Source organism: Dasypus novemcinctus, chromosome 10 (genome assembly GCF_030445035.2).
Source record: "Dasypus novemcinctus isolate mDasNov1 chromosome 10, mDasNov1.1.hap2, whole genome shotgun sequence".
In the NCBI taxonomy this organism is placed as follows: Eukaryota; Metazoa; Chordata; class Mammalia; order Cingulata; family Dasypodidae; genus Dasypus; species Dasypus novemcinctus.
Window position 1 is genome coordinate 8,202,546 of NC_080682.1, and position 12,140 is coordinate 8,214,685.

The 12,140-nt window shown below is 48.9% G+C and overlaps 1 long non-coding RNA gene across 1 annotated transcript; it reads right to left on the bottom strand.

Moving 5' to 3' along the window:
- Positions 1–2,889: 2,889 nt before the first annotated feature.
- LOC105745566 (uncharacterized) lies at positions 2,890–3,492 on the bottom strand. Its single transcript, XR_011649853.1, has 3 exons — positions 3,399–3,492; positions 3,130–3,190; positions 2,890–3,000 (listed from the first exon to the last, which is right to left on the bottom strand). It is a non-coding gene; the product is annotated as an uncharacterized lncRNA (long non-coding RNA).
- Positions 3,493–12,140: the final 8,648 nt, after the last annotated feature.

A 12,140-nucleotide genomic window follows, 5' to 3' on the forward strand; every position in this document is an offset into this window, starting at 1 on the left:
CACTGGTTTATGGAGTTGTTCTTTCAAAGGGCTCAGCGCCGTGGGCCTCGGTGAGCTGGTGGCCGCTATGGTTGACCCCACTTGGCAGGGGAAGTGACACCGGCCCCAGACGGGCAGGGGCTTGGGGGTCGTGACCCACAGGGCTCCCGGGAGGACATCTGGCCGTGGGGACGTCCACTGCTCTCCCCTCCACCCGCTGCTGGGCTTTCATGGCACCCTCTGCCCTGGGTGGCCCCAGGGTGGCCCCTCCTCAGCAATCAGGGAGTTGCTTTGGCAACCCGGCCAGGGTCTGCTTCCCCACACGCTCATCCTGCACTGCCCGGGGAAAAGCCAGGGTTTTCTGTCCTTCCGGGCACCCCTTCCTACCCCCTGGCTCCCGCATCTGGGACCGGCCCCTGCTCAGAAGCCAGGGGGCGTGTTGACCCTGGGAGGGTCAGGGTCAGCGTCGGCTGGGGTTGTGGTGCCCGGCTGTTGGGGCAGGCAAGCCCTGGCCTGAGGGTTACCGGGAGGGCAGGTGGCAGATTGTCATTCTTCAGTTGGTGGCATCTATGACTGGTCACGTCTACCATCGACACAGGAGTTTGCCCTCGGCTACGAGAGAAGTCTCCTCGTGCAGTCTGTTGAGGCCCTTAGAAGGAGAGCTGAGCGCTCAGCCGTCGGAAGGAAGGCGTTGTGCCTGGACTTCAGCAGCTTCTCCTGGGAAGGGCACTGTCACCTCCTAGGACTCCCCAACTTGCAGCCTCTCCTGGGGGATTCGACGGCACCATCGGCTCTGATTTTCTGGAGAGCCCTGGCTGATACACACACCCGGGAAGACACGACTGATAACCCAGAGAAGCCAGAGTGGCCCTAACGAGAATGCCGCCCTCGGACCACCATTTAGACACCTGCCCTGGCTGGGGCTTTTATTATTATTATTTTTTAAAGAGACTTAGATGACATAAATGTTACATAAAAAATAGAGGGGATTCCCATATGCCCTGCACACACCACGCACATTTACCCACGTTAACAACGTCCTTCATTGCTGTGGTACATTCGCTGCAGTTGATGGTCACATTTTGGATCATTGCCACTAAGCGTGGATTAGAGTTTACATTCTCTCCTGCACAATTCCACAGTTTGTGGCAAGATATATAAAGGCCTGTATCTGGTTGCAAAGTCATTCAGGACAATTCCCAAGTCCCGAAAATGCCCCTGCATTACACCCGTTTTCCCTCTCCACGCCCTCAGCAGCTCCGTGGCCGCTGCCTCCACATCAGTGATGGAAGTTCTTCCACTGCTAGAAGCACAGTAAGTCTATAGTAGAACACCCATAAGTCCACCCTAGTCCATCGTTCATTCCCCAATCCTGAGGATCCTGGGATGGTGGTGCCCACCCCACCTCTAATTGAGAGGGGGCTTCAGTCCTGGCTGCGTCTTGAGATCCTGAAACACAGGATATATGACCCCAGCTGTCTAGGCCAGGATAAGCAGAATGCCACTTGTGATGTGGCTTGGCAAGGACTCTGCCGTGGCTGTGATAGAGGACTCCAAAAGAAGCCACTCGTCCCACCTGGGCAGTCTGGGAAGGCCCTCTGGAGGAGGTGTTCCTCCAGTTGGGCCTTGAGGGATGTGTATGAGTTGGCTGGGCTGAGACTAGGGAGGGGCACCCCAGGCAGAAGGACCAGAGAGTGTGGAAGGCGTGAGCACGGACTATTCAGGGGACAGTGGGGACTCCTGGGATTGGGAGGCCTCTGGGGCAGGGGGCGGGGCAGAGGTTTGGGGGCAGAGGATGAAGGGTTTTTATGCAGGGTCAAAGGGGCTGGACTTGGCCCAGAAGGCAAAGGAGGGTGACATGGGGGGCCTTTAGCTGCAGAGTGACAAGGTCAGATACGGGTGAGAGAAAGCCCTCTGCTGCCGGTAGACAGGGAGTTGGCAGAAGCAGGGGGGCCGAGGGAGGCCTCCTCCTGCAGCCCAGGCTGGAGGTGACATGCTCTAACAGCAGCTTCGAGAGAAAAGGAGGGATGCAGGAGACATGAGGGCAGCTCCCTGCAGGGCCATTTAACTTAGCACGGAAGAGAATGTGCACTGAAGCCAGAGTCCTGGGTTCAAATCCAGATCCTTCCTTACAGTCTGTGCAGGTTCTTTAACGGCTCTGAGCCTGCTTCCTCACCTGGAAACAGGTGTAACAGTGCCTGCCTGGTGGGAGGAAGGCAGCTCTCACTGAGGCAGGTGGGAAGGGACTATCTGGGGGCGGGGAGGGTTTGAGGTGCCTGCAGGAGGGAGCTAAGGTAAGTGCCCAAGCCTGAGTCCTGCGGAGAGGTCGAGGCTACAGTCTGCATTCTGGGGTGTCACTGGGTGGTGGGGACTGCATTATGCGTCCAAGAAAAACATGCTGTCACTCTTAACCCATCCCGGGACGTGTGAACCCAAACCCGTTGTGAACAGGACCTTTACAGGGAGGTTACTTTTAGTTACGGTGTGGCCCAGTGACTCAGGATGGGTCTCATAGAGAAGGCCATGGAGAGAAGCCACAGAAGAGCAAGAAACTGGAACTCAGCGAGGAGAAGACATCACCATGTGCATTGCCATGAGACAGAAAAGCTGAGGACAAAAGATTGCTGGCAGCCAGTCCAGAACGCCAGCCCCCCAGGAAGAAGCATCGCCTTGCTGACACCTCGAGTTTGGACTTCCAGCCTCAAAACCATGACCCACTGGGAGCAGATGTAGCTCAAGTGGTTGAGCACCGGCTTCCCAGGCAGGAGGTCCCAGGTTTGATCTCTGGTACATCCTAAAAAAAAAACAATGAGCCAGTATATTCCCATTGTCCCAGTATGGTGAGGAGCTTTGCAAAACAACAGCTTCCCACCAAACTGAAAATAAGTATGTCAGACCAAAGAAAGACTTGGACAGGTTCAGCTGGGCAAGTGAGGAGCACTTCTGTAGGGGGCTTTCATGGGCTCCTCGTCCTTGGTGGTGGGAGGAGTGGCAGCATTTTCTGAGCTCAGTCATCTGTGCCTGCCACAAAACAAAAGGGGTCTTTTATATGCATGTCTACAGACAGATGGGGAAAGCATGTGAGGGGCAGCAGGACTTCCGAATAAAGCAGTGTTAAAAGATTCATCAGTCCCAAGTCCCAAGGCTTGCCTTTTGTGCTCGTTGACTGCTCGCTGTTTTCGCTCGTTGTCTGCTGAGGCTGGCCTTTTAACTATTAAGGAATGGAATATTGCTGTGACTGGAAGGGGAAAGAACTGGCAGGGTTGGGGGAGAAAATGCAAAGTCACATATGCCACAACCCACCCCATTGTGCAACTCATACAATCTTTCCGCCACCTCGTCTGGCCTGGAACGGGTTTGTAAACCATGGTGCTGCGATGGAAAGCCACAGCCACAAGATAAACAAGACAAGCAAATACCTCCTTATGGGGGAGGTTTTTTCCTCTGCAGCGTTAGTCGGAGCCTGGCTGGCCAAGGGACGGGCGGCCGTGGGCCAGGCGGTTCTTCCCGGAGGCGAGGGCGAGGCGGGAGACTTGGCGGAGTCTCCGGCGGAGGCGTGCAAGGTGTGGAGGGCGGCCGTGCAAGGTGTGGAGGGCGGCGGGGACGAAGGAGATGAGACACCCTTGTGGAGCTGTAACAGAGCCGTTTATTGGGGAATGTACAGAGATTATATAGGGCTGTGGCGGAGGGGCGGGCAGAGTTCTTGCTGGGATGCCGTATAAGGCGTGCTGGGGAGACTTTCGATGAGGATTGGTAAGGAGCAACACAGAACTGCCAGGAGGGGGGGTACGGGAAGGGGCGGGAATGGCGTCACAGCGAGGGGAGGCGGGAAGAGGAGGGGGAAGGGGGAGTGGGGGAGCCGTCTGGATGTTGCCTTTTGGCGGGAACAGTGGGCGTAGCCTAGATGACTGGGCGGGCTTTGGAGCGCCGCATACCAACGGCCCGAGGACGTGGCTTCGGTACCGGCCGCCTCGTAGTGGGCCTGGGCGGGCTGAGGGCTTGCGCCCGTACCAGCCCTTCCCTTGACCACTGGCTCCAGGTTACGCGTCTACCTTCCGCCAGGGCTGGCCCCTACTGAGGAGGAGGCTATCCCACACCTCCTGGTAATTATAGGAGTGCATGGGCTCTGGGAGCTGCCATCTAGACGGGCGATTCTTCTTTGCACTCTTAAGCCAATGACTCCAGTTCTTCAAAGATAAGGGAAGCCTATTTCAGAGGAGGCGGGAGCTGCCGTATGCCGGCACATATATGCACACCCAACAAGCCAACTGATTGTGGGTTATTGCCGCCGTGGTGGTGGCCCAATCAAGGAAGATGTTAGACAAAGTCGTGTGAATCTGGAAGAGAAGCCTAAGGGTACAGGGACAAATGTTTAGTAGGAACCCGGAGGGAGGGGGTGTCCTTTTCCAGTGAGTAAAATAACAGTGGAACTTTCTCCCAGAGGCCTTAGGCCATTTGCTGAGAGTAGGCAGGATCCAAACTTACAATACCACACATGCTGACCCTCTGCAGGAGCCGGCCCTGACGCCAGCTGTGTTTCTTTAGCTTCTACCCACATCACTCTGGCAATCATTGCCTTTATTGGCATGCCTTTCATATAGTTGGCATGCTGTAGTTCTGTGGTCCTTGTGAGATGAGAACAGGACAGCTGGCTCCAGTTTTCTGCTGGCCTGTTGCACAGTGCCCTCCATCACTATGACACAGGGCCACCCGCAGGCAGTGTCCGCTGTGGGGTAAGGAGGCCGCGCCCTCACTGGCTGGCAAAGCCACAGAAGTCTTCAGCAGCAGCATGTTTCCATCTGGGGCATGGCCAGGCGATGTAGCAGATACCTTTATTGTTTTGGGGACTGCAACAACTGTCCGTGTCAATAACTCAAATGGAGAGTCACCACTTGCGGTAGTTGGGGCCAGGTCAAAATGCACGAATCTGTGTGCCAGTCCCTTTAGGGTATGTTGGCTTTGTGCACACGCCCACTGCTATAAGGCACCAAATGCGGGCGGGGCCTTGAACAGACCTCACAACCTTGTATAATATGAATATTTAATTGGTGGCATCTAGCATCTTAGCCCGGCGCCACCGCTCGGCAGCTCCTCTATGGCCACTCATTTTGTGTAGCCATAGGGTTGCTTCTTCAGCACCTTTAAAGCTGGCTGATTTTAGCTCCTAGTTCCAGGTGTCATATAGGCACCTACAAATTCTAGGGAGCTATTAGGTTATATACAAAGAGGAAAGCATCTCGGGATTTAGAAATAGCAATTAGAGATCAGAGCCCAGGAATAAATGTGACTGCTGCAAGAGCTTACAGTCTAGGCTCTAATTTCCTTATGAGTAATTTAAATAAAGCTGTTTGTAGAGACCATTAACTACAGCCTATAACAGAAGGCTTGTTTTATTTTACTTTTACACTTTTACCAAGATCATGTTAATCCATAGGTAAAATATAATTTACAGACTTGCCTCGCTTTTCCTTTAAAGTCTCTTTTTGTTGGAGATAAGCTGACTGCATGCTCTTTTAGAGAAGCTTCAGAGCAGAACAGTGTAACTGATAAGGGATTTTGGTAGGTTTCATAACATATCACATTCTTCTAAGAATAACTAAAACTATAACCAACAAAACCACTATGCAGATCAGAATTAGGAAAGATTATGTTTGTGAATTAATCTATTTCTCTGGGTGTGATACCCTTTGATTGTGTTAACCTCAAAGGTTTTAAGTTTACTTAATAAAATCAATTTAGGGGAAGCGGACTTGGCCCAGTGGTTAGGGCATCCGTCTACCACATGGGAGGTCCGCGGTTCAAACCCTGGGCCTCCCGGATCCGTGTGCAGCTGGCCCACGTGCAGTGTTGATGCGCGCAAGGAGTGCCCTGCCACGGAGCGGTGTCCCCCGCATAGGGGAGCCCCACGCGCAAGGAGTGCGCCCGTAAGGAGAGCCGCCCAGCGCGAAAGAAAGTGCAGCCTGCCCAGGAATGGCGCCGCACACATGGAGAGCTGACACAACAAGATGACGCAACAAAAAGAAACATAGATTCCCGTGTCACTGATAAGGCTAGAAGTGGTCACAGAAGAACACACAGGGAAGGGACACAGAGCAGACAACTGAGGGGGGGAGAAATAAATAATAAATAAATAAATCTTTAAAAAAAAAATCAATTTAGGGCTTTTGATGCGACCATGTCTGCAGGGCATGACTCAGGCTGAGTCCCCGTCCCCTCGATAGGTTGCTGTAAATGGGCACTCACTAAAGAAGACACAAGAAGAGAGAGCGAGCTCTGTCGTGTTTGATCCTGGGGCTCTGGGGAGAGATGAACCTGATAGTTTGCTGCTGAAGAGAACAGAGCAGTTGAGCAGCTGAGCAGCTGGAAAGAAACGAGCCCTAGGCCAGAAACTGATGTAGGAAGCCTGGAGAGAGCCGGCAGAGATTGTCTGCCATCTTGCCTCAACACGGGAAGCTGAGTTTGGTGAGAAAGTACCTCTTATGGTACCTTGAGCTGGACTTTCCAACGCCTTAGGACTGTGTAGCAGTTTGATATGGTTATGAATTCCAAAAACAGAAATTGGATTATGTTTGTAATCTGATCTGTATCTTGGCATGATTGAGTTATGATTAGGGTGCTGAGTTCCCACACCACCAATAAAAGGCATAGCAAAGAACAGAGTTGAGGGTTTCTGATGTTGGAGTTTGATGCTGAAGACTTAAACTGGAGCCCCAGGAAGTCAGCCTGCAGAGGAAAGAGAAGCCAGCCCCAGGAAGAAAGGAACTTGAACCCAGAGACAAGCAAGCTCCAGGAACGTAGGAACCCAGGAAGCCTGAACCCTCGCAGCCATCGTGTGAAGCTGGCCCACGCGCAGTGCTGATGTGCGCAAGGAGTGCCCTGCCACGCAGGGGTGTCCCCCGCATAGGGGAGCCCCACACGCAAGGAGTGTGCCCCGTAAAGAGAGCTGCCCAGCGCAAAAGAAAGTGCAGCCTGCCCGGGAATGGCACCGCACACATGGAGAACTGACACAGAAAGATGACACAACAAAAAGAAACACAGATTCCTGGTGTCACTGATAGAAGCAGTCACAGAAGAACACACAGCGAATGGACACAGAGCAGACAACTGGGTGGGGGGGAAGAGGAGAGAAATGAATAAAAATAAATCTTTAAAAAAAAGAGGTTACACATTCAGCATTAAACAGTATTGGCATTAACAGTTGACTGTGAAATTACATGATTTGATGGGTTTATACATATAGAGTTTAAGTTGGAATAAAAGACTTTAGATTATTAACTGTGGTTTCATAACAGTGTTTTTGAGTGATTTTTTAATGGATTGAAGAGTCCCAACCGGCAGAGCTGCATAGACCAGTATGGTGATCCAAATGACCACATTCTCCCCAGTTTATATAGTTTGAAGCATAGGCAACAACAAATGATTATTACTTTCCCTTTCGGGCTTGGAGCAGCTGGCACTTTAACTTGCAGGTTAAACTTAGTTTATTGTTGTAAGGATCTGGTTACAAGGGTCCCGTTGCAGTGTCTGCAGCACTGAAAGCTTACCTTGCCCCTTCTGAGAGAGGGAGGGGACCGATGTAACCCACTTGCCATCGTGCTGCTGGAGTCTGTGCTCAGCCAGTATGTTTCACCCAGTGAGGTCATGTCGCAGTCATTGGAGCCAGCACGACGGACACTGGTGGGTGCTGTTCCTGAGCTGCTGGTGACTGGCAGGCAGTTAGAACTGCTGGCCTGGGCACTACAAGGTCCCGTATCCACGAAACCTGCTTTTCTGGTGGAGCCACTCTGCTGCTTTTTGGGTTTTAAAGGTATGGCTCTGGACTTTCACGAGGTCATCTGCCTTAACAGTCTCAAGAGGTGTTAGAGGAGGGGGCAGGGACAGGGTCGACGGTTACCTGTCACTGCTGGCAGGCGTTCCAGCTGTTTTTTCTAGATTTCTCTTCTCCACAGAGGGCAGCTCACAACAGTTCATTGTTCTTATTTTGCACTTTGGTTTCTTCTCACAATTGGGACTAAAACTCAAGTGGTATTTGTGTAGAAAGTTGTCTTTGCCACAAACTCCACCCAAAGTCAAAACTGGTACTGGCTACATCCAATTCGCAGGGTGGGTTAAGATCCACCCCTTACTGCCTGAGCCTGTGCTATTGTTTTAGAAGCAGCCCGCGAGGGGGCTTTTATTTCCACGCAAAACTTTTTCTGATTAACACGTGTAATGGATTTAATATCTGAGCTAAATGAGGGATGAAGTGTTTTCAGTACCTTAATAATAAGAGAAAACATTCTACTTTATTAGTTACAACAGAGGGTACCGTTTTTTTTGTTTTACTTAACTAAACGCCATTTAAGAACGTGATAGACAGTCAGGACTTTGTAGCTTGTTCTAATCGTTTGCCTAGTTTAGGCTCTTAAGATCCTTCACAGTAAAATACATTCTATACACCCTACACTGAGCAAAATTTGATAAGCCTGCTTAAGGAAGTACGTTTTTGTCCTAACATAAAATGACTGGTTTTCATACGGCAGAAATATATAGGACAAGACCTTACTGGATATGAAAAGTTGTAGAGGGCTTGTAAAAGTAAATTTTGTTTGTTGCTAGCTGTAATTTAATAAGCTTATTTACAGGTGAAATTTGTCTTAAGGTAAAGTAACTAGTCCATATATGGTTACAGAAAGTTTGTAGAAGCATTTTCTAAACTGAAGAATTTCAATGAAAATGGCTGATTCTGGGAAGCCATTATTAAGTAGAAATCTGAGTTGATACTGATGACAAAAAGTAACTTCATACCAGAGAAACCTGTTAGACGCCACCTCAATCTGTTATGATCTATGATAACCAGGATTTGTTTGCCAAATGGTATACTGATACCATTTGATTTTCTCTCTGTTAAAAAATAAACTAATATTAAATCTGGTTTTAGCTGCCTATTTCAAACACTTAATAATTGCAGAAGATCCATGTTGCCTTTACCACTCTAAAGTTTTATTCTTTTTTATTTTATTTTATGGAATCATCTTCATTGTTGAAGGTAAGTGTACTCTTAGGGTGCAAATATTAGTGCCCCAAAAGGTATGTGACCATATTGATACAGAGCAAAAGCGAGTTCATTTCCTCCCAATCTACTTTAAAGACCAATTCCTGAGACATCGGGGTTTCAAAGAGAGAAAGAGTTTGTTTGCACAAGCACAGGAGATCAGTGGTTAGTGGTCCCAAAACTGCCTCCTGGAGCTGCAGAAATTCTAATATTTGTAACATCAGAATGCTAATGAGTAATTGGGGTAGAGCTGGCATGAGTTCCTTCATTAACAATAAGAGGGGAAGCAGATTTGGCTCAACTGATAGAGTGTCCGCCTACCACATGGAGATCCAGGGTTCAAACCCAGGGCTTCCTGACCCGTGTGGAGCTGGCCCACGCGCAGTGCTGATGTGTGCAAGGAGAGCCATGCCACGCGGCAGTGTCCCCTGTGTAGGGGAGCCCCACGCACAAGGAGTGTGCCCCATAAGGAGAGTTGCCCAGCAGGAAAAAAGTGCAGCTTGCCCAGGAGTGGCGCCGCACACATAGAGAGCTGCCGCAGCAAGATGACGCAACAAGAAAGAGACGCAGTTTCCCGGTGCCGCTGACAAGAATGCAAGCGGACAAAGAAGAACACACAGTGAATGGACACAGAGAGCAGACAACTGGGGGGGGGGGGTGAAGGGGAGAGAAATAAATAAATAATAAATCTTTAAAAACAAAAACAAAAACAAAAAAACAATAAGAGGCTGAACAGGATGGGGTTGGGTACCTAACCAGGGTGAGTCACACGGTTCTGGGATAGGGGTATGCAGCACAAAGGTCAGTTACAAGGTTTTCATACGGCTGTCAAACAGAGGAAGGAGTGGTTACCATCACAAGAGCAAGCATGCTCAAGGGTGAGCCTAGTTTTGGAATAACCATAGACAGGGGTAAGTTCAGGCTAGCTAGAGTCAGTAATTTCAGAAATTCTTAACCCCAGGTTACAATATTAAGGTGGTGGTAGCAGGAGGATAATCTTGATTCCATTGGGAATCTTAGTTTTTTGTAAAATAATTGTATTAGTCAGCCAAAGGGGTGCTGATGCAAAGTACGAGAAATCTGCTGGCATTTATAAGGAGTATTTATTTGGGTAGAGCTTAGTCACAAGGCCCTAGAGAGTCCAACTCGAGGTACCATAAGAGGTACTTTCTCACCCAGAGTCATTGGCCTCATGTTGGAGCAAGATGGCAGGTAAGATCTGTGAGCGTTCTGCTTTCCTTCTTCCTTTTAAAGCTCTGTGGTTCCTAGCTTCTTCCAACATCAGCTGTAGGCTGGGATAAGCCTCATCTCTCTCCCAGGGCTCATTTTTCTCCAGGCTCAGCTGCTCAGTGATCTGGTCTCTGCTGCTGCACACTATCAGGCAAATGGCTCATCTCTCTTCTTGGGCCACAGGATCCTGTCTAATGAACTGTCTCTCTTCCTCTGTGTTCTCCTTCTCCATGAATTTACTTCCCAGGGCTCCAGCATCCAAACCCCACCTCTCTCCTTTACCATGTCGTTTTCTCTGAGTCCCTGTCCACCAAGGGGGTGGGGACTTGATGTCCTACTGACGTGGCCCAATCAAAGCCCTAATCATAATTTCATCAAGTAAAAATGAAATCTCTGAAGTTAATACAATCTAATATGCCCAGAAGAACAGACCCGTTTATAAACATAATCCAGTATCTATTTTTGGAAATCATAAATATCATACTGCTACAATAATTGAACAGCATTGTGGAAACAGTTCATTTTAATCCTAAGTAAAATACTTTCAAGAGCCATTAAAAATACATAGTTTAATATATTATGGGGAGGCGGACGTGGCTCAACTGATAGAGCATCCGCCTGCCATATGGGAGGGTCCAGGGTTCGATATCCAGGGCCTCCTGGCCCATTTGGTAAGCTGGCCCACGTGCAGAGCTGCTACGCACAAGGAATGCCCTGCCATGCCCACATGGGGATGCCCCATGCTCAAGGAATGTGCCCCTCAAGGAGAGCTGCCCCACATGAAAAAAGTGCAGCCCCCCCAGGAGTGGCGCCACACACTTGGGGAGCTGACGCAGCACGATTGATGGATGTAGGATGACCGAATACTTAGTTATCATAGATCATAACAGATTGAGGTGGCGTCCAACGGGTTTCTCTGGTATGAAGTTACTTTTTGTCATCAGTATCAACTCAGATTTCTACTTAATAATGGCTTCCCAGAATCAGCCATTTTCATTGAAATTCTTCAGTTTAGAAAATGCTTCTACAAACTTTCTGTAACCATATATGGACTAGTCACTTTACCTTAAGACAAATTTCACCTGTAAATAAGCTTATTAAATTACAGCTAGCAACAAACAAAATTTACTTTTACAAGCCCTCTACAACTTTTCATATCCATTCAGGTCTTGTCCTATATATTTCTGCCATGATGAAAACCAGTCATTTTATGTTAGGACAAAAACGTACTTCCTTAAGCAAGCTTATCAAATTTTGCTCAGTGTAGGGTGTATAGAATGTATTTTACTGTGAAGGATCTTAAGAGCCTAAACTAGGCAAATGATTAGAACAAGCTACAAAGTCCTGACTGTTTATCACATTCTTAAATGGTGTTTAGTTAAGTAAAACAAAAAAACGGTACCCTCTGTTGTAACTAATAAAGTAGAATGTTTTCTCATATTATTAAGGTACTGAAAACACTTCATCCCTCATTTAGCTCAGATATTAAATCCATTACACGTGTTAATCAGAAAAAGTTGTGCGTGGAAATAAAAGCCCCCTCGCGGGCTGCTTCTAAAACAATAGCACAGGCTCAGGCAGTAAGGGGTGGATCTTAACCCACCCTGCGAATTGGATGTAGCCAGTACCAGTTTGGGTTTTGGGTGGAGTTTGTGGCAAAGGCAACTTTCTACACAAATACCACTTGAGTTTTAGTCCCAATTGTGAGAAGAAACCAAAGTGCAAAATAAGAACAATGAACTGTTGTGAGCTGCCCTCTGTGGAGAAGAGAAATCTAGAAAAAACAGCTGGAACGCCTGCCAGCAGTGACAGGTAACCGTCGACCCTGTCCCTGCCCCCTCCTCTAACACCTCTTGAGACTGTTAAGGCAGATGACCTCGTGAAAGTCCAGAGCCAT